A 20889-nucleotide genomic window follows, 5' to 3' on the forward strand; every position below is an offset into this window, starting at 1 on the left:
AACAGTTTCCAGCCGACGCTCCATGGCAAAGGGCACGAGGCATCGCGGTAGCGACATACAGCGTCATCCACACCACACGACGAGAAATTCGCTGACAAAAATAAACTCAAAATATTACCAACACAATATAAAAAATTTGATGAACACTTTCATATAAAAACTATATGTTTGTTTCTTTTTCAGAAAATTTTATATTTGATGTAAATACTTGTAATACCAAAACATGTAGAACCAACTTATGTAAGTAACACAAAGGGTTAAATCTATCAGCTCTGCCGAGGTTTTTCTGGCGTTTCCCTGCGGCCCTCGTCCAAATGGATGAGCTTGTTATGTAAAAAGACTCAAAATGAGTGTGTATCCATGACCTAATACACGGTAAAGTTAACTGAATGTGACCAACGAAAGAAAGAAAAGTGACACTCTTGGTCTACAAGAACCAAACATTAAGTAGTGTGTTCCTTGCAGCCCAGGGGGCCGTGTAGCGTCCCTTTTGCAATATTCACCATTATCGAGGTGAAACATAAATAAAAATGACTGTGTGTGACTCAAAATGAATTGCAAACATTGATTTATCTGCGAAAGGTAATAACACTATCTGTCAAAATAAATAGTTATATCGATAAATGCAGAAAAGACATTTTTATTTTTTGTTTGTATCCTAGATATTTATAGGCATCTGTTTTTTCCATCGCTTCTATGCAGTCGCTGTGGTTATCCAATATGTAATCTTCTTGTTTAGTGTGTTTTCCCTTGACTATGCTATTTTTCTTACATTTGTCTGTTCCAAAAGCGATATTTATATCATTGCTGAATACTTCTGTTATCTTTAGTAACTGGTTGAGTTGTTGTTTTGTTGCTGCCAGTAGTTTTAGATCATCCATGTATAGCAAATGTGTGATTTTGTGTGGGTATGTTCCAGTAATATTGTATCCATAATTTGTATTATTTAGCATGTTGGATAGTGGGTTCAGAGCAAGGCAGAACCAGAAAGGACTTAATGAGTCTCCTTGGTATATTCCACACTTAATCTGTATTGGCTGTGATGTGATAGTATTTGAATTTGTTTGGATATTAACTGTGGTTTTCCAATTTTTCATTACTATGTTTAGGAACTGTATCAATTTAGGATCTACTTTGTGTATTTCCAATATTTGTAGTAACCATAAGTGGGGTACGCTATCAAAAGCTTTTTGGTAATCAATGTATGCGTAGTGTAGCGACCTTTGTTTAGTTTTAGCTTGATATGTCACCTCTGCATCTATTATCAGTTGCTCTTTACATCCTCGTGCTCCTTTGCAACAGGCTTTTTGTTCTTCATTTATAATTTTGTTCTGTGTTGTATGTGTCATTAATTTTTGTGTCATGACTGAAGTTAATATTTTATATATTGTTGGCAGGCATGTTATGGGGCGATATTTAGCTGGGTTTGCTGTGTCTGCTTGATCTTTAGGTTTCAGATAAGTTATTCCATGTGTAAGCGTATCAGGGAATGTGTATGGGTCTGCAATGTAACTTAAATAATTTAGTTAGATGTGAATGTGTTGAGGTGAACGTCTTTAGCCAGAAATTTGCTATTTTATCTTTTCCAGGGGCTTTCCAATTGTGAGTAGAATTAATTGCTAGGGTGACTTCATGTTGCAAAATTATCACTTCAGGCATTTGTGGTATCATCTTTTAAGTATCTGTTTCTGCTTGTATCCACCGTGCTTGCCTGTTATGTTGTACCGGGTTTGACCATATGTTGCTCCAGAAGTGTTTCATGTCTTATGTTTGGTGGATTGTCTATTTTAATGTGTGTGTTATCTATTGTCTGGCAAAATTTCTTTTGGTTTGTGTTGAATGTTTGGTTTTGTTTCCTTCTATTTTCACTTTTTTTGTATCTTCCAAGTTGTTTGGCCAATGCTTGTAATTTCTGCTTCTTTTCACCTAATTGCTCTATCGCTCCTTGTTGTGAGATTTTACCTAACCTTTTTCGTTTTTTGTCTGATCTTTCATTTCTTATAAATTGTGTTAGCTGTCCAATGTCTTTTCTCAGTTTTTCTATTCTGATCTGTAGCCTATGTTGCCATGCTGGTTTTGTGGGTTTCTTCTGTGTGTTGGTTTGTTCTGATCTCTGCCTAGTGTGTATATTTAGTGTAGTGAGTGCTCCTATATAAACCAGTAGTTGTAACTCTTCCATAGTTGTATTTTCATTTATTTTGTTGTGCATGATTGTGTTGATAGTAGTAGTAGTTGTTGTTGTTGTTGTTTCGACTTGTGGGTTATTTGGTGGTCTATGCAAGAATGGTCTAGCGTCTGTATTTGGGTCTTTGTATTCTATATATGTCAGCTGAAATTTTTCTTCTATATCTACCATGTGTGTCTCTTCGTGTTCTTTTTGTGCTTGTTTTGGTGGCTGTCTTAAGATTTCGTTTTCCTCTGATTGTTTAATTGATGCGTGTTGTTCTTTGTTTATTTGCTCTGGGATGTTTGAGTCCATTACTGTATTTTCTTCTTCTTCTGATTGCACATTATTTTGTTCTAGCATTTGTTGTACTTGTTGTTTGATGTTTTCTAATTCTGACTGGGGTATCCTGTTATTTTTGATTATTACACGAATCTGATCAGCTAGTCGTTGTTCTGTAAAAAATTTTAATTCTGGGTATCTGGTAATAAATGTGTATACTTGTGATCTGTATCCAGTTGTGTTGGTTCCCAAGTTTGTTGCTTGGTAATAACAGAACATGAGGTGTCGGTTAACTTCATCTGACCATCTCATCCTCTGTCTTTGTTTTCCTTCTAGAGTGGTTGCACGAAGCACGTCCTGCAAAACACCTCTATTTGGATTTAAGTCATTTTCCGTGTGGCTAGCAGCGTCGTTACCATTATGGACGTGCAAAGGGTTCAAGCGTCGTCCCCGACCATGACAGCGCTTGACCGAGGCCTTACTAGTTCCGTCCTGAACCAACCAATCACACTAAAAGGGGGGTTAGCCCTATTAGTGGTTTGTTCTTTTCGTCGCCTTTTGCGACTGGCAGAACATACCAGAGGCCTATTCTTTTCCCAGGCCTCCACGGGTATTATAATAATAATTATGTCTTTCCTTTCTGAAACGTTATGTTTGGTTAAAAATGGGAAGTGACGCGGACCTTGATCATGCGTGACTTCCTTTTAACTGTGCGGTATATGTTACATTGCATTTAGGAACTTTCGGGTAATTGAACATGTATCAATAATTACAGATTTCTGTAGTTGCATACATACGTTTGAATGTAGATGTATTGCGTTGATGTACTGGTGGATATTGTGTGGTATGACTCCTGTAGTTGATAGTGTAATTGGTACAATGTCACCTTTATCCTGATGCAACATGTCCTTGACTTCCTCAGCCAGTTGGATGTATTTTTCAGTTTTTTCTCCTGTTTATTGGTAAGTATGATGTCAGGCTTATTATTATTATTGGCCTACCTCCATTAGAAAATTCGCACCAAATTCAAACACGATAATGTCTCAAAAACTGTACTTCTATTTTTTATTATCATTTATTATTATTTATTCAAGATGTCCTATTTTCTCGGCGAGAAAGCCATTTGCCTTACATTAATAACAAAAATCTATCACAAGTTTAATCCCAACACCATAACCGATCACACGTACGAACTTTCGCGATCGCTTATCTTTTTTCAATGGTAACCTATCAAAATCGCGTCAAATAATAAAGTGCACTTATAGTAACCTAAGTCACGTCCTTTGATTTTGCAGGGGGAAAGGGACTGAAGTCCTTATTTCAAGCAGTACAGTCATCACTTGTTCTCCAACTCAATCAGTACACATCTTCGAGATCGCAGCAATGACCAGTGTAGTTGCTACGACGGCCGCGCTCCAACTGAATTAGATCAAATTGTAGCCACCCCCTTGCCCCACCAGTGAGCGCACAGGCAGTTCCCTACAGCGGGGCCGGCCCGCGCTGGCCGCTGGACCGGCGGTGGTGGTTGTTGGGATGTTTAAGGGGGACTAAACAGCGAAGGTCATCAGTCCCCCATTCCAAAAACGGGCGAGACGAAAATTCGCGGAGCAGGTAAAACCCCAGGGGGAAGGAGACACCCCCCCAGGCACTGAAAGAACACAAACGCGGCAACGAACACTACAGACAAGAAGAGGACAGATGAACACCAGACAGAAAGAAACAGAAGAAAAGAAGATGGCTGGAGACCGGTTGACTGACCATGAGAACAAAAAAAGGGAAAGAGTCATCCATCCAACTACAAACTAAAATCTGCAACCAAATATGAGAGACCCGAGGACAAGAGACACAGAAAGGGAAAGGTGCAGGACCTCCCTAAATGGAACCATAAAAAGGACTACCACGGATAAAATTTAAAACGTCGTCAGCCATGGAGGCATCGTCGCATAAAACCAAAGGCAAAGTGCCCGGGAGATTAAAAGACTGCTGGAGGGTGCGCAGTGGGGGACACTCCAACAAAATGTGGGCGACCGTCAGCCGGGACCCACACCGACACAGGGGGGGATCCTCCTGACACAAAAGATGGCCGTGCGACAGGTAGGTATGGCCGATGCGGAGCCGACACAGGACGACAGAGTCCCTGCGAGAAGCCCGCAGGGAGGACCGCCACACATCGGTCGTCTCCTTAACAGCCCGTAGTTTATTCGGGGATGTCAGGCCACGCCACTCAGCATTCCACATCCAAAGCACCTTACGGCGCAACACCAACTGCAGATCACGAGCCGGGAGGCCGATCTCCAAAGCTGGGGCGTCGATCGCCCCTTTGGCCAGCCTGTCGACACGTTCGTTCCCCGGGATGCCAACATGACCTGGCGTCCAAACAAAGACCACCGAGCGACCAGAGCGGGTAATGGCAGAAACAAACTCCTGAATAGATGAAACCAGAGAAGAAGAGGTATTGCAGCGGTCGATAGCCTGGAGGCTGCTCAGGGAGTCACTGCAGATGACGATGGACATACCTGAGCAGGAACACATATGCTCAAGAGCGCGCAATATGGCCACCAGCTCTGCAGTAAAAATACTGCAGCCAGCCGGCAAGGAGCGCTGTTCAACATTGGCAGCATGAGCAAAAGCGTAGGCAGTACGACCATCAACCAGGAAACCATAAGTGTAGACAGTCTAACAGCCCGAAAATGAGGCGAGAAGCGCAAGAAAACGGCGACGGAGGGCCACAGGCAGAACTGAGTCCTTGGGTCCCCGTGCCAAGTCCAGACGGACGGACGGCCGGGGCATACACCAGGGAGGCGTAGGTGCACGGACCCGGAGGGGAGGCAGAAGAGGGAATGACCTTAGTTCCGACAGCAGGCACTGGACGTGGACAGCGATGGAAAGCCCAGACCTAGGTCGCCGTTCGGGCAGATGGAGGACCATGGCAGGGAAAAGCAGGCAATGATTGGGATGGCCCAGCGAGCAATGCACGTGGACAGCATAGTCGGCGAGCAGTCGATGGCGGCGAATCCGCAGTGGGGGAACCCCGGCCTCCACCAGTAGACTATCCACAGGGCTCGTACGGAAAGCACCAGTTGCAAGCCGAACCCCACAGTGGTGTATGGGGTCCAACAACGTCAACACTGAGAGCGATGCAGACCCATAGGCCAGGCTCCCATAATCAAGCCTGGACTGCACAAGGGCTCTGTACAATCTCAACAGCATGCAGCGATCTGCACCCCAAGACGTGTGGTTCAGGCAGCGGAGGGCGTTGAGGTGCCGCCAGCACTTTTGCTTCAGCTGAGTAATATGAGGAACCCATGTGAGCCGGGCATCAAAGACGAGTCCTAAGAAGCGGCTAGTGTCCACCACTTCAAGGAGGTGGCCGTCGAGGTAAAGTTCAGGATGAGGGTGGACCGTCCGACGCCTGCAGAAGTGCGTAACTCGAGTCTTGGCTGCAGACAACTGAAAACCATGAGTCAGAGCCCATGATGCTGCCTTGCGAACAGCTACTTGCAACCTGTGTTCGGCGACTCCCGTAGTCGTTGAGCTAAATGAGATGTAGAAATCGTCGGCATACAAAGAAGGAGACACCAACGACCCCACGGCTGCAGCCAGACCATTAATGGCCACTAGAAATAAGGAGACGCTCAACACCGAGCCCTGCGGGACCCCATTTTCCTCTACATAAGATGAACTAGAGGCGGCACCGACTTTCACCCGGAAAGAGCGGCGCAATAAAAAGGTTTGAAGAAAAGCCGGGAGCTGACCACGAAGACCCCATGCATGCAACGTAGCAAGGATGTGATGCCTCCAAGTGGTGTCATACGCCTTCCGCAGATCAAAAAATGCAGCAACGAGATGCTGACGTCGGGCAAAGGCCGTACGGATAGGAGCGAGGAGACCGCACGACTCAAGGACCGGACACAAACGCCGCCCCACCATATGTTCGAGCAATTTGCACAAAACGTTGGTGAGGGTAATGGGACGATAGCTGTACACCGCCAGTGGGTCCGCACCAGGCTTCAAGATGGGGACAATAAAACCCTCTCGCCATTGCGACTGGAACACGCCCTCGCTCCAAATGCGGTTAAAGATGGTGAGGATGTGTCTCTGGCAGTCCCTGGAGAGATGCTTCAGCATCTGCGCGTGGATGCAGTCAGGTCCTGGTGCTGTATCAGGGCAATCCACGAGGGCAGCGAGGAATTCCCTCTCGCTGAAAGGGGAATTGTATGTTTCAGAATGACGCGTGTGGAATGATAATGGCGTCTGCTCGGCTCGTTCCTTTAGAGAGCGATAGGTGGGGGGGTTAGTGGCAGTCGCAGAGCTCATAGCAAATTGCGCGGCAAGGTGGTCAACAATGGGGGCAGCGTCCGTGCAGACAGCGCCGTCCAGGGAGATCCCAGGGACACCCATAGGGGTCTGGTATCCATAAATCCGCCGGATCCGGGACTACACGAGCGAGGGGGAGACACGGGAGCCCAAGGATGAGACATACCTCTCCCAGCACTCCTGCTTACGCCATGCAATAAGACGATGGGCCAAGGCACGGAGCCTCTTAAAGGCGATGAGGGTCTCCAGAGACGGGTGCCGCCTATGACGCTGGAGAGCCCGCCTACGGTCGCGAATAGCCTTAGCAATCTCCAGCGACCAGCAGGGTACAGCCTTCCTCCGAGGGAGTCCAGAAGAGCGGGGGATGGCAGCCTCGGCCGCAGAAATGATTGACGTGGTCAAGACATGGATCACCTCGTCAATGTCACCCTGTGGGGGAGACGCAATGGTGACATCGAAATTAAAAGCCAGCCAGTCAGCCCTGTTGAGAGCCCAGCGGGGCAGGCGCCCAGAAGAATAACAATGGGGCAGTGACAAATAGATGGGAAAATGGTCACTACCACACAAGTCGTCATGGACTCTCCAGTGGACCGATTGGTTGGTTGGTTGGTTGGTTTGAGGATTAAAGGGACCAAACTGCAGAGGTCATCGGTCCCTTGTTTCAGAAACACACAGAGCACAGGGAAACCATCCATTAGTCAATCGAAGCACAAGATAAAAATTCCAGGGGAAGAAAATCCCCAAGGTCAATAATAAAGAAACATCGAAAACGGAGCACAGCAACAAAAACAACACAGAGAAGAAAGGCAGAAGGAATTAAAACTGCACAGCAGAGGACTGTGGCTGGCTGAGCACGAAAATAATAGGATGAGCCAGCCACTCTGCAACACGTTAAAACCTCCAGCCTAAAAGATTAGGGTGGAGTCGAATTACAACACAAAACAAAGTAAAAGATACAGCACAAGAGGGTGATGTAATAAAATTAAATGGACCCATAAAAGCCGCTTGCGCGAATAAAACTTAAAACCCGATCTGCCATAGAGACATTGTCACCTAAAAGAGATGATAAAGCACCCTGGAGATTAAAAGCACGCCTGAGAGCGGTTAAAAGAGGACATTCCAACAACAGATGGGCCACCGTCATGGTTGCACCACAGCGACAACGAGGGGGGTCCTCTCGACGCAGCAGATGACCATGCGTCAGCCAGGAGTGACCAATGCGGAGCCTACAGAGAATAACAGAATCCCTGCGAGAGGCCCGCATGGAGGAACCCCACACGGTCGTGGTCTCCTTTACTCGCCGCAGCTTGTTGGGTACAGACAGAGTGCGCCATTCGTCTGCCCACATCCCAAAGACCCGACGGCGTAACACCGATTGGACATCAGTGGCCGGGAGGCCGATCTCCAACGGCAGTTTGCGGGTAGCTTCTTTAGCTAACTTGTCGGCGTGTTCGTTTCCCGCTATCCCAACGTGTCCCGGGATCCATATGAACACCACTGAACGTCCACGCTGGTCAAGAGCATGAACGGACTCTTGGATGGCAACAACAATAGGATGGCGTGGGTAGCACTGGTCAAGAGCCTGCAGACTACTGAGAGAGCCACTGCAAACGACAAAAGACTCTCCAGTGCTGGTACGAAGACGCTCAAGGGCACGAAATATGGCTGTTAGCTCTGCGGTGTAAACACTGCAGCCGTCCGGCAAGGAGCGCTGCTCTACATAGTCCGCATGAGCATAAGCGTACCCCACACGGCCATCAACCATCGAGCCATCTGTGTAGATAGCCTGCGCGTCGCGGGATGCGTCGAGGAGAGCAAGAAATTGGCGGCGCAAGACTGCAGGAGGGACTGAATCCTTTTGCCATTGTGAGAGCTCCAGCCGAAGCTGCGGCCGACGAATACACCAAGGGAGCGTATGTGGGTGGACCTGAAAAGCAGATGGAAGAGGCAAAGAATCGAGGTCACTAAGGAGTGACCGAACACGGATCCCAATGGTATGGCCCGATCGAGGCCGCTGGTGTGGGCTATGCACCGCCGCATTAGCGAAAAGGAGACGGTAGTTAGGGTGACGAGGCGAACAACGAACGTGGGCAGCATAGTTGGCTAAGAGTTGTTGACGCCGAATGTGGAGCGGAGGAACCCCAGCCTCAGCAAGTAGGCTATTAACAGGACTGGTGCGGAATGCCCCTGTCGCCTGTCGAACCCCACAGTGGTGAATGGGGTCCAGCAGTTGCAACACTCAGGGCGAAGCTGAGCCATACGCCACACTCCCATAATCAAGCCGGGACAGCACAAGGGCTTTGTAGAGCTGCAGCAGCGTGTTACGATCTGCACCCCAAGTTGTGTTGCTGAGGCAGCGGAGGGCATTCAGATGCTGCCAGCACTGACGCTTGAGCTGACGAATATGTGGAAGCCAAGTAAGCCGGGCATCGAACAGCAATCCCAGAAAACGGTAAGTGTCAATAACCCTGAGCATAGCATCCTGAAGATACAGCTCAGGGTGGGGATGGACAGTTCGACGCCGACAAAAGTGTATAACACAAGTCTTCGCAGGGGAAAACTGAAACCCATGGGCTAGGGCCCACGCCTGCGCCTTGCGAATGGCTCCCTGCAACCGACGTTCTGCAACACCAATGGTGGAGGAGCTGAAAAAGATGCAGAAATCGTCAGCATATAACGTGGGTGAGACAGATGACCCTACTGCTGCTGCAAGGCCATTAATGGCCACAAGGAAAAGGGGCACGCTCAATACAGAGCCCTGTGGAATGCCGTTCTCCTGGATATGAAGCGAACTATGGGATGTGCCAATTAAAACGCGGAATGTCCGAACAGATAAAAAATTCTGAATAAAAATGGGGAGAGAGCCCCGGAGACCCCACCCGTGCAGTGTGGCGAGAATATGGTGCCGCCACGTCGTGTCATATGCTCTGGAGACGTCGAAAAAGACGGAGACGAGGTGTTGGCGCCTGGAAAAAGCAGTGCGGATTGCAGACTCAAGGAAGACCAAAGTATCGGCGGTGGAACGGCCCTGACGGAAGCCGCTCTGGCACGGAGCCAGAAGACCCCGAGACTCGAGCAGCCAACACAGCCGTCGACTCACCATACGTTCCAGTAGCTTGCACAGAGTGTTTGTCAAGCTGATGGGCCGATAGCTATCCACAGTAAGTGGGTCCTTACCAGGCTTCAGCACCGCAACGATGGTACTATCTCGCCACTGCGACGGAAAGACACCATCGCCCCATATGCGGTTGAAGATGGCAAGAACACACCGCTGACAGTCCGGGGACAGGTGTTTGAGCATCTGATTGTGGACGCCATCTGGCCCAGAGGCTGTATCAGGGCACTGTGCCAGGGCGCTTTGGAGTTCCCACAAACTAAATGGGGTGTTATATGTCTCAGGGCAACGAGAAGCGAAAGAAAGCCGTTTGCCTTCCTCCCGGCGTTTAAGCGCACGAAACGCAGGCGGGTAATTCCCCGACGCAGAGGCCCGAACATAGTGCTGTGCGAAATGCTCGGCGATTGCATCGGCATCGGTGGATACCGCACCGTTGATGGTAAGCCCTGGGACACCTGTAGAGTGCTCCACTCCAAAGATGCGCCGAATCTTCATCCACACCTGAGAGGGTGAAGTACGGGAACCAATTGTGGAAACGTACCTCTCCCAGCACTCCTGTTTCCGCCTCTTGATGAGCTGCCGTGCCTGAGCACGGAGACGTTTGAAGAAAATGAGGTTCTCCAAAGACGGGTGCCGCTTATGTCGCTGAAGAGCCCGCCGACGTTCTTTAATGGCTTCAGCGACCTCCGGAGACCACCAAGGCACTGACTTTCGCCGGGGGCACCCTAACGAACGAGGAATGGTACGTTCCGCAGCGGAAACAATCGCTGCAGTCAGTGTCTCAACCGCCACATCGATGGTACCGTGGGGGAGAGATTCAACAGTGGCAGCAGAGGAGAACGGTTCCCAGTTTGCCTTGCTAAATGCCCATCTAGGCAGGCGTTCATGGGATCGACGCTGGGGTAGTGAAAGGAAGATGGGAAAATGGTCACTACCACACAAGTCGTCATGGACTCTCCAGTGGACCGATGGTACAAACCTTGGGCTACACAACGACAAATCTATGGCCGAGAACGTGCCATGCGCCACACTGAAATGCGTGGCAGCGCCAGTGTTTAAGAGGCAGAGGTCGAGTTGGGAGATGAGATTCTCGACATCTCTGCCTCGGACAGTAATCTTCGATCCACCCCACAGGGGATTGTGGGCGTTAAAATCCCCAAGGAGAAGAAAAGGCGTGGGAAGTTGGGCGACAAGTGCAGCCAATTCGGTCAGGGAGACTGTACCACCTGGAGGGAGGTAGATACTGCAGACGGTTATGTCCTGGGTAGTCCTTACACGTACAGCCACAGCTTCCAATGATGTTTGAAGGGGCACAGGAGCACTATATACAGAGGTAAGGACATACACGCAGGCTCCACCTGACACACAATTGTAAGTGCTACGGTTGCAGTAATAACCCCTATATCCACGGAGGACAGGGGTCCGCATTGCCGGGAACCAGGTTTCCTGGAGAGCAATGCATAAAGCAGGTGTCATGCTTAGAAGCTGTCGTAGCTCAGGTAGATGGCTAAAATAACCGCCACAATTCCACTGGAGGATTGTACAAAGCGTGTCCTGTAACGGCATTAAGGTACTGAAAAAGCAGATTACTTCACAGACTCACATGCTGCCACCGACTGAGTGACTGACGTCGCAGCTGCCATCGTATCCGAGACGGCGAGATCGAGGTCATCAGGGGACGCAAAGAGCTCGACCTCATCCTCAGAGGCTGAGCTGACAGGAAGCGTTGGTGCGGGAACCACTGGGTCCTTATCCTTCTTGGAGAGCTTTCTCTTCTCTCTCTTGTCTTTGGGAGGAGGGTTGGCATGCTGGGAGGGCTTTCCTGATGCATTATCAGGAACAGAGGAAGAGCGTGAAGCCCTTTGACCAGCAGCTGGTGGCTTCCTCAGCCACTGGCTAGCATCTAGCGAGACACTGCTAAAATCCTTGGAAGGGACTCCCCCAAGGGACCCCTTCCGAACGAATGAGGCCGGAGGAGGCCGTTGCCTCCCCGGCTGAGCAGCCAGAGGAGGCTGTTGCCTCTCCAGCTGAGGAGCCGGAAGAGGTTCTTTCCTCTCCGGTTGATCAGCCGGAGGAGGCTGGTGCCTCTCCGGCTGAGAGGTGGGGATGGATGTCCCCAATTGTTCGGGGTCCACTGCCCCCAAACCGGGTGTTTTGGGAGCAGTAGAAGAGAGTGTGGCCCCTACCAGCGGTGGGGCAGGCGTAACTTTACTGTTCTGTGGGCCAACTGAGAAGGGAGTCTTCGCAGGAACTGGTGGCGGCAGAGTTGCAGCAGCATAACTCCTCAACATAGATGTGGGGTTGAGCCGGTCTAGCTTCTTCCTTGCCTCTTGGTAAGTTAAACGGTCCAGGGTCTTAATTTCTTGGATCTTCCGTTCTCTTTGGTAGACTACACAGTCTGGCGAGCAGGGAGAATGATGCTCCCCACAGTTAACGCAGGTGGGAGGCGGAGCACATGGAGCATTAGGATGTGAAGGTCGTCCACAATCACGACACGTGGGGCTGGCAGTGCATCTGGAGGACATATGTCCGAACTTCCAGCACTGGAAGCATCGCATAGGGGGTGGGACATAGGGCTTGACATCACACCAGTAGACCATGACCTTGACCTTCTCAGGCAAGCAGTCACCCTCAAAGGCCAGGATGAAGGCACCGGTAGTGACCCTATTATCCTTGGGCCCCTAAAGACACGACGGACAAAGTGCACACCTCGTCGTGCCAGGTTCTCCCGTAGCTCGTCATTAGACTGTAGCAGAAGATCTTTATGAAAAATAATCCCCTGGACCAAATTTAAGGACTTATGGGGAGTGACAGTAACGGGGATGTCACCGAGCTTCTCACAGGCGAGTAACGCTCGTGACTGTGCAGATGAAACTGCTTGTATCAAAATAGCCCCGCTCCTCATTTTGGGAACAGATGCCACTTCCCCAATCTTATCTTCAAGATGGTGAACAAAGAAGAGAGGCTTAGTCCCCAAAAACGAATCCCCATCGGTTCTGCTGCACACAAGGTATCGCGGTGAATACGGCTCCTGTCTGTCCGCAGCCCTACGTTCCTCCCATGGCGTGGCTAGGGAAGGGAACGATTTGGGGTTATATGTCACAGCATTAAATTCTGTCTTACCGCGCTTAGAGACGTTGGCGGTCGTGCGACCACCAGATTGAGACTTCACCCGCTTCATTGCGGGGCATCCGCCCCGATGCCACCCACTCCGACCAGGGGCTCTCCCCACGGGCGCCACCCAGCCACAGCAAAGGCCACCTGGCAGGATGGCCGTTGCGGGAGTCCTGATGCCCCAGAGAGACGAGCATCTACTCCTTGGCTTACGTGGGGAGGTGTCAGCTCAGGCATCGGCAGTACGATCCCTGTGTTGTCAGGGGGCTACAACCTAGAGGGTACATGACGACCCCACCACAACGGGCTGGCTACCGTGCTGGATTTTGGGTGCCATGGGTAGTCCATAGTGATCGTGGGTGCAGATGGTGACGCACTAAGGGCGTGACGTACACAACCCATCAGGTGTGTATGCACAAAATGACGGATGGAGGGTGCAGTGACGACGCCAAGACGATCAAGAGTGCTAAGGCCTTAGGGCACAGAGGACTGATGGTGCACCACGTAAGGTGTCCTTCCCCAAAAGGCTCGTACTTCTGTGGAATTTGGAAAAATGGAGGTCAAACCCTAATGGGGACCATCACATTAAGGCCGAAACGTTTGAGACTCCTTTTAGTCGCCTCTTACGACAGGCAGGAATACCGCAGGCCTATTCTAACCCCCGAACCCGCAGGGGGAGTGGACCGATGGTACAAGCCCTGGGCTGCACAACGACAGATCTATGGCCGAGAACGTGCCATGCGCCACACTGAAATGTGTGGCTGCGCCAGTGTTACAGAGGCAGAGGTCGAGTTGGGAGATGAGATTCTCGACCTCTCTGCCTCGGCCAGTAACCTTCGTTCCACCCCACAGGGGATTGTGGGCGTTAAAATCCCCAAGGAGAAGAAAAGGCGTGGGGAGTTGGGCCACAAGTGCAGCCAGTTCGGTCAGGGTGACTGTACTACCTGGAGGGAGATAGACACTGCAGACGGTTATGTTCTGGGTAGTCCTTACGCGGACAGCCACAGCTTCCAATGATGTTTGAAGGGGCACAGGAGCACTATATACAGAGGTAAGGACATACACGCAGGCTCCACCTGACACACTATTGTATGTGCTACGGTTGCAGTAATAACCCCTGTACCCATGAAGGACAGGGGTCCGCATTGCCAGGAACCAGGTTTCCTGAAGGGCAATGCAGAAAGGTGGTGTCATGCTTAGATGATGTCGTAGCTCAGGTAGATGGCTAAAATAGCCGCCACAATTCCACTGGAGGATGGTTCAAAGCGTGTCCTTTAGGGGCATGAAGGCACTGAAAAGGCTAATTACTTCGCAGAGTCACATGCTGCCACCGACTGAGTGACTGACGTCGCAACTGGCATCGATTCTGAGACGGCGAGATCGAGGTCATCAGGGGGACGCAAAGAGCTCGACCTCATCCTCAGAGGCTGAAGTGACAGGAAGCGGTGGCGCGGGAACCACTGGTTCCTTATGCTTCTTGGAGATCTTCCTCTTCTCTCTCTTGTTTTTGGGAGGAGGGTTTGCATGCTGGGAGGGCTTTCCTGACACATTATCAGGAACAGAGGAAGAGCGTGAAGCCCTTCAACCAGCTGCTGGTGGCTTCTTCAGCCACTGGCTAGTGTCTTGTGAGACACTGGGGAAGTCCTTGGGAGGGACTCCCCCAAGGGATACCTTCCGAACAAGTGAGGCCGGAGGAGGCTGTTGCCTCTCCGGCTGAGAGGTGGGGATGGATGTCCCCAGCTGGTCGGGGTCCACTGCTCCCAAACCGGGTGTTTTGGGAGCAGTGGAAGAGTGTGTTGCCCCTACCAGCAGTGGGGCAGGCGTAACTGGACCGTTCTGTGGGCCAACTGAGAAGGGAGTCTTCGCAGGAACTGGTGGCCGCAGAGTTGCAGCAGCATAACTCCTCAACATAGATGTGGGGTTAAGCCGTTCTAGCTTCTTCCTTGCCTCTTGGTAGGTTAAACGGCCCAGGGTCTTAATTTCTTGTAGCTTCCGCTCTCTTTGGTAGACTGCACAGTCTGGCGAGCAGGGAGAATGATGCTCCCCACAGTTAACGCGGGTGGGAGGCAGAGCACATGGAGCATTAGGATGCAAAGGTCGGCCACAATCACGACACGTGGGGCTGGCAGTGCATCTGGAGGACATATGTCAGAACTTCCAGCACTGGAAGCATCGCATAGGGGGCGGGACATAGGGCTTGACATCGCACCAGTAGATCATGACCTTGACCTTCTCAGGCAAGCAGTCACCCTCAAAGGCCAGGATGAAGGCACCGGTAGCGACTCTATTATCCTTGGGTCCCCTAAAGACACGACAGACGAAGTGCACACCTTGTCGTGCCAGGTTCTCCCGTAGCTCGTCATCAGACTGTAGCAGAAGGTCTTTATGAAAGATAATCCCCTGGACCAAATTTAAGGACTTATGGGGAGTGACGTGAACGGGGATGTCACCGAGCTTGTCACAGGCGAGTAATGCCTGTGACTGTGCAGATGAAGCTGCTTGTATCAGAATGGCCCCGCTTCTCATTTTGGAAAGAGACACCACTTCTCCAAACTTATCTTCGAGATTGTGCACAAAGGAAAGAGGCTCAGTCCCCAAAAACGAATCACCATCAGTTCTGCTGCACACAAGGTATCCCAGTGAATACGGCTCCTATCTGTCTGCAGCCCTACATTCCTCCCATGGTGTGGCTAGGGAAGGGAACGATTTCGGGTTATATGTCACAGCGTTAAATTCCACCTTACCACGCTTAGAGACATTGGCGGTCGGGCGACCACCAGATTGAGATGTCACCTGCTTCATTGCGGGGCATCCACGCTGATGCCACCCACTCCGACCAGGGGCTCTCCCCACGGGCGCCACCCAGCCACAGCAAAGGCCACCTGGCAGGATGGCCGTTGCCAGGAGTCCTGATGCCCCAGAGAGACGAGCATTGACTCCTTGGCTTACGTGGGAAGGTGTCAGCTCAGGCATCGGCAGTACGATCCCTGTGTTGTCAGGGGGTACAACCTAGACGGTAGATGACGACCCCACCACAATGGGCTGGCTACCGTGCTGGATTTTGGGTGCCATGGGACGTCCAGAGGTATCATGGGTGCAGATGGTGACGCACTAATGGTGTAACTGACACAAACCATCAGGTGTGTATGCCCAAAAAGAGGGATGGAGGGTGCAGTTATGACGCCAAGACGATAAAAAGTGCCAAGGTCTTAGGGCACAGGGGACTGATGGTGCACCACGTAAGGCGTCCTTCCCCAAAAAGTAGTAGTAGTAGTAGAGGGGTTTTGTGGGCGCACGACAGCAAGGTCTTCAGCGCCCGTGCAGCATCATAGTGAGACGGGTGTCAAGAAAAAAAGCTCAGAACATTTACATAAAACGGAACATAAAACACGGGGAACAATCATTGGAAAATATGTGCTCACCCACACCGAAGCGTGGGATGAAGCAGGGCGTCAGCAGTAAAACATGGACAACACAGGAAGAAAATGAGAGAGGGAGCTAAAACAATGTAGCAGATGGAAGTGGCTGGCTGACCGCAAGGAAAAAAAGGGAGGAGTCAGCCACTCTGTAATACACTAAAACCTCCAGCCTAAAAGTTTAGGCCAGAGTCCAGACACATCACAAAACTTAAAAACCCTAGACACACACGTCTCATCGTTAGCTAAAACACAAGGCAGATCCCCATCAACTTGTGCTGCTCCCCTTGCATCACGGTATAAAATGCAGTCTGTTAAAATGTGCCGGACAGAGATGTGCACACCACAGGCATCACAAAACGGAGGATCCTCCCGCCGTAATAAATAGCTATGCGTCACAGGACAGTGCCCGATCCGCAGACGTGTGAGGGCCACCTCTTCCCGCCTGAGCAACCGGCAGGAGGAACGCCACGGCCGAGTGGTTGACTTTACCGACCGCAGTTTATTGGCCGTCACCGCCAGCCATTCGTCCTCCCACAACTCCATGCTCTTCCTGTGGAGTGCAGCGATGACTGACTGCAAGGGGATAGGACACTGGACCACATCCTGCTCTCTGCAGGCCGCCTTGGCAGCCCGATCAGCCTGTTCATTGCCCCATATGCTGACATGACCAGGCACCCAGCAGAAGGATACCTCTTTACCCCGCCGTTGGAGCAAGTACAGTTGGTCATGTATCAGCTGGACCATCTCCTCAGTCGGGTATAGGTTCTGCAGTGATTGTAAGGCACTAAGAGAATCGGAGCAGAGAAGAAATCGATCGCCCCGAACACGATTCATCTGCTCCAGTGCCTTCAGGATCGCGTGGAGCTCCGCTGCGAAAACGGTATATTCAGCAGGGAGGCGAATCCGGGTAACATGATCAGGGAACACCACAGAACAGCCAAGGGAAGTCTCCTGTTTGGAGCCATCAGTATAAACGACAGTGAAACCGTGATGCACATCTAAAATGTTAAAAAACAGTGACTGGAATGTAAAATCTGGCGTGCCATCCTTCTTAAAACGAGTCAAATCTAAAATAAGTTTGGGTCTTCGGAGGAGCCAAGGTGGAGATCTGCTCCAACCGCGACGTAAAACACGAAGACCAGCCATAGACATTGCAGCGAGGCAATCCTGTGCGCGAATCCCATAGGGCTGCGTCGCACGTTGCCGGTTATGAAATAACCGTGCCAGAGGAGGCTGAGCAACGGTATGGTATGCAGGGGTGTATGGTGTGGACAAAGTTTTATACGCCTGGCGGACCGTAAGTAGCTGTCGCCGCATATGAAGTGGCGGTTCACCAGCCTCTGCACAGAGGCTTGGTATGGGGCTAGTTCGGAATGCCCCAGTGGCCAACCGAAGCCCTTCATGGTGCACAACGTCCAAAATCTTTAAGTAAGAAGGCCTCGCGGACCCATACACCGTGCACCCATAATCGAGCCGAGATCGCACAAACGCCCTGTAAAACTGGAGCAGACAAGTCCTGTCAGCTCCCCATGTACTGTGGCTAAGACATTTTAAAATACTTAAAGCCTGAAGCGACCGCCGTTTCAGGTCTTTAAGATGAGGTAACCACGTGAGCCTCGAGTCAAAAATGAGCCCCAGAAATCTCACCGTGTCTTTAAAAGACAGAATAGTGTCCCTCAAGCGCAACTCAGGAAAGGTGAAAATCGAACGAGAACGGTTAAAAAGAACACATACAGACTTCTCGGTGGAAAACTTAAATCCACTCTTCAGCGCCCAGTCATCCAAACGCCTAATCGTAAGTTGCAACTGACGAATTGTCGTTGCAAGGCTTGAAGAAGAGCAGAACAAAGAGAAATCATCCACAAACAAAGAACACTGGACAGGACTTTTCACTATGGACGTAATGCTATTAATAGCGATGGCAAAGAGAGTCACACTTAAAACGCTACCCTGAGGGACACCATTCTCCTGCTCAAAGCGATCAGACAGGACGTCACCAATTCGGTATCTAAAATATCGTGGCGAGAGGAAAGACTGAATAAAAAGAGGAAGACAACCACGAAAACCCCATTCGTGAAGCTGCTCCAGGATGAGACGCCTCCAAGTGGTATCGTAGGCCTTCTCGATGTCGAAAAATACACCTATAAGGTGATGACGGCGTAGGAAAGCTTGTTGTATAGCCGCCTCCAGGAGGGCAAGGTTATCGAAGGTGGAACGAAACCTCCTGAACCCACACTGAAAGCGACTAAGGAGTTGCCGGGATTCTAACATCCAGACAAGGCGGCGGTTGACCATCCGCTCCAAGGTCTTCCCTATGCAACTAGTGAGGGCAATACTACGGTAGCTACTTGGGCTCGTGCGGTCTTTCCCAGGTTTTAAAAAAGGGATTAAAACTGCCTCACGCCACGCGTCAGGAAAGTGACCCGACGCCCAAATGGCATTAAAAAGTGCGAGGAGGATTTCTTTGTTGCGCATTGTGAGGTGCCATAGCATACTGTAATGGATCCTGTCGTGACCAGGGGAAGTGTCACGAGCTCCAGACAATGCAGAATCCAGTTCCCACATAGAAAAAGGGCAGTTGTAAACTTCATGAGAGGTGGGCTGGAAGTTCAGACTACACCTCTCAGCAACCGCACTATGGCGCTGGAAACCTGGATCCTGACTGGTTGTGGCAGTAACTGTCGCAAAATATGCTGCCATAGTCTGGGCAATGTCTCGCGGATCTGTGTGGAGAGTGCCGTTATTCATTACAGCAGCTATGGGGCACCTCCCTCCTCTGCCAGAAATTCTCCTAATGGTCTCCCACACAATGGAACTTTTGGTGGAACGATTAATGGTGTTCAGGAACTTTTGCCACGACCTCTTCTTGCTCTCACGAATAATGCGGCGACATCTCGCCCTCGCCACCCGAAAGGCTGCAAGATTCTCAGCAGTCGGCCGACACTTGAACCGCCGCAGGGCCGCACGCCTGGTCCTGATTGCAGAGCGGCATTCGTCACTCCACCAAGGCACAGGTGGCCTTTTCCGGTGGCCTGTAGACTGTGGAATGGATGCTACAGCGGCGTGGTGGACCGTTTTGGTAATATGATCCACCCACACCTCAACATTCGCACAGTGTTCGAATTGGGCCAACTGGCTATAAAGTGTCCAGTCAGCTCCACTGAGCACCCATCGTGGTGGTCTCCTTTCGGGGCCCACGCCATCTGGCAGGTGAATCCACATTGGGAAATGATCACTGCCGTGCAAGTCAGCGACCACTTCCCAGTGAGCACTAGCGGCAAGAGCTGGAGAGCAAAACGAGAGATCTATGGCAGAGAACGACCCAGTCGCCGTGCAGAAATGAGTACTCTGTCCTCCATTGAGCAAGTAGGCACAGGATGACAGGAGAAGCCTCTCAATTGCTCTACCCCTGGGGCAGGTAATTGCAGAGCCCCAAAGCACATTGTGGGCATTAAAATCACCACAAATAATGAATGGCTGGGGGAGCTGTGTAAGAAGGTCGGTGAGGGCCGCTTCATCAAGAGCATCATGTGGGGGCAAGTAAAGTGAGCATACAGTCAATGGATGACGCACGTGCACGGACACAGCGACGGCCTGTAGAGTCGTCGTAAGTAAGAGAGGCGAGGAATGGTAGTCCGTCCTGACGAAAATACCTACGCCTCCTCTAGCTCTCTCTCCACTCAGGTCGTCCTTTTTGTGGAGTGTATAGCCTCGTATCTCAGGGGAGTATGATGGATGGAAATACGTCTCCTGGAGACAGAGACACAGTGGTCTACCCTGAGAAAGTAGACGAAGTTCCTCCACATGCGTCCTGAACCCTTGCAAGTTCCACTGGAGTATGGGAGCCATCTATGTTGGGGGTAGCACCTTCATCCTGTCTCTCCGACGGGGTGGGGAGACCGCAGCAGGTGGAGGGGCAGGCGTGGGACGAGATGATTGCCCCACACATACATCGTACTCCATCAACTCTGGGGAAGAGTCAGATGAAGCCTCGCGTAAAACAACATCCGCATGGTCAGATGGTTTACCACGGGATTTGACCCGCTGTTGCTGCTGCACAGTAGCTTTCTGTGGCTTGGTGGACTTTGGGGGAGCGGATGTGGGAGTGGTAATTGGCGCACTGGGCTTGGGGACAACCTCAGCTGTTGGAGGCGCGAGGGGCTGGACCAAGTCCGCCACTGTACCTTTGTCTGCCGTGCGAGGAGGGGCTACTGGCTCTGGAACACTGGCTGCGTTGCAAGTGCACTGACAGCTACAGGTGTTAGTGCCAACACTCACCACCTCAGTCTGCGTTGAGGCATCGACTTTTGGAGTAGGCTTCTGTAACAGGGATGCAAAAGATGTAGCAAATGTGGGAGGTTGCATCGACTTATAAATCTTCTTGGCCTCACCATAGGGGATACGCTTGGTTGTTTTTATTTCCTGGACCTTGCGTTCCTCTAAAAATATGCGGCAGTCCCTACTCCAAACAGGGTGGT

Source organism: Schistocerca nitens, chromosome 7 (genome assembly GCF_023898315.1).
Source record: "Schistocerca nitens isolate TAMUIC-IGC-003100 chromosome 7, iqSchNite1.1, whole genome shotgun sequence".
In the NCBI taxonomy this organism is placed as follows: Eukaryota; Metazoa; Arthropoda; class Insecta; order Orthoptera; family Acrididae; genus Schistocerca; species Schistocerca nitens.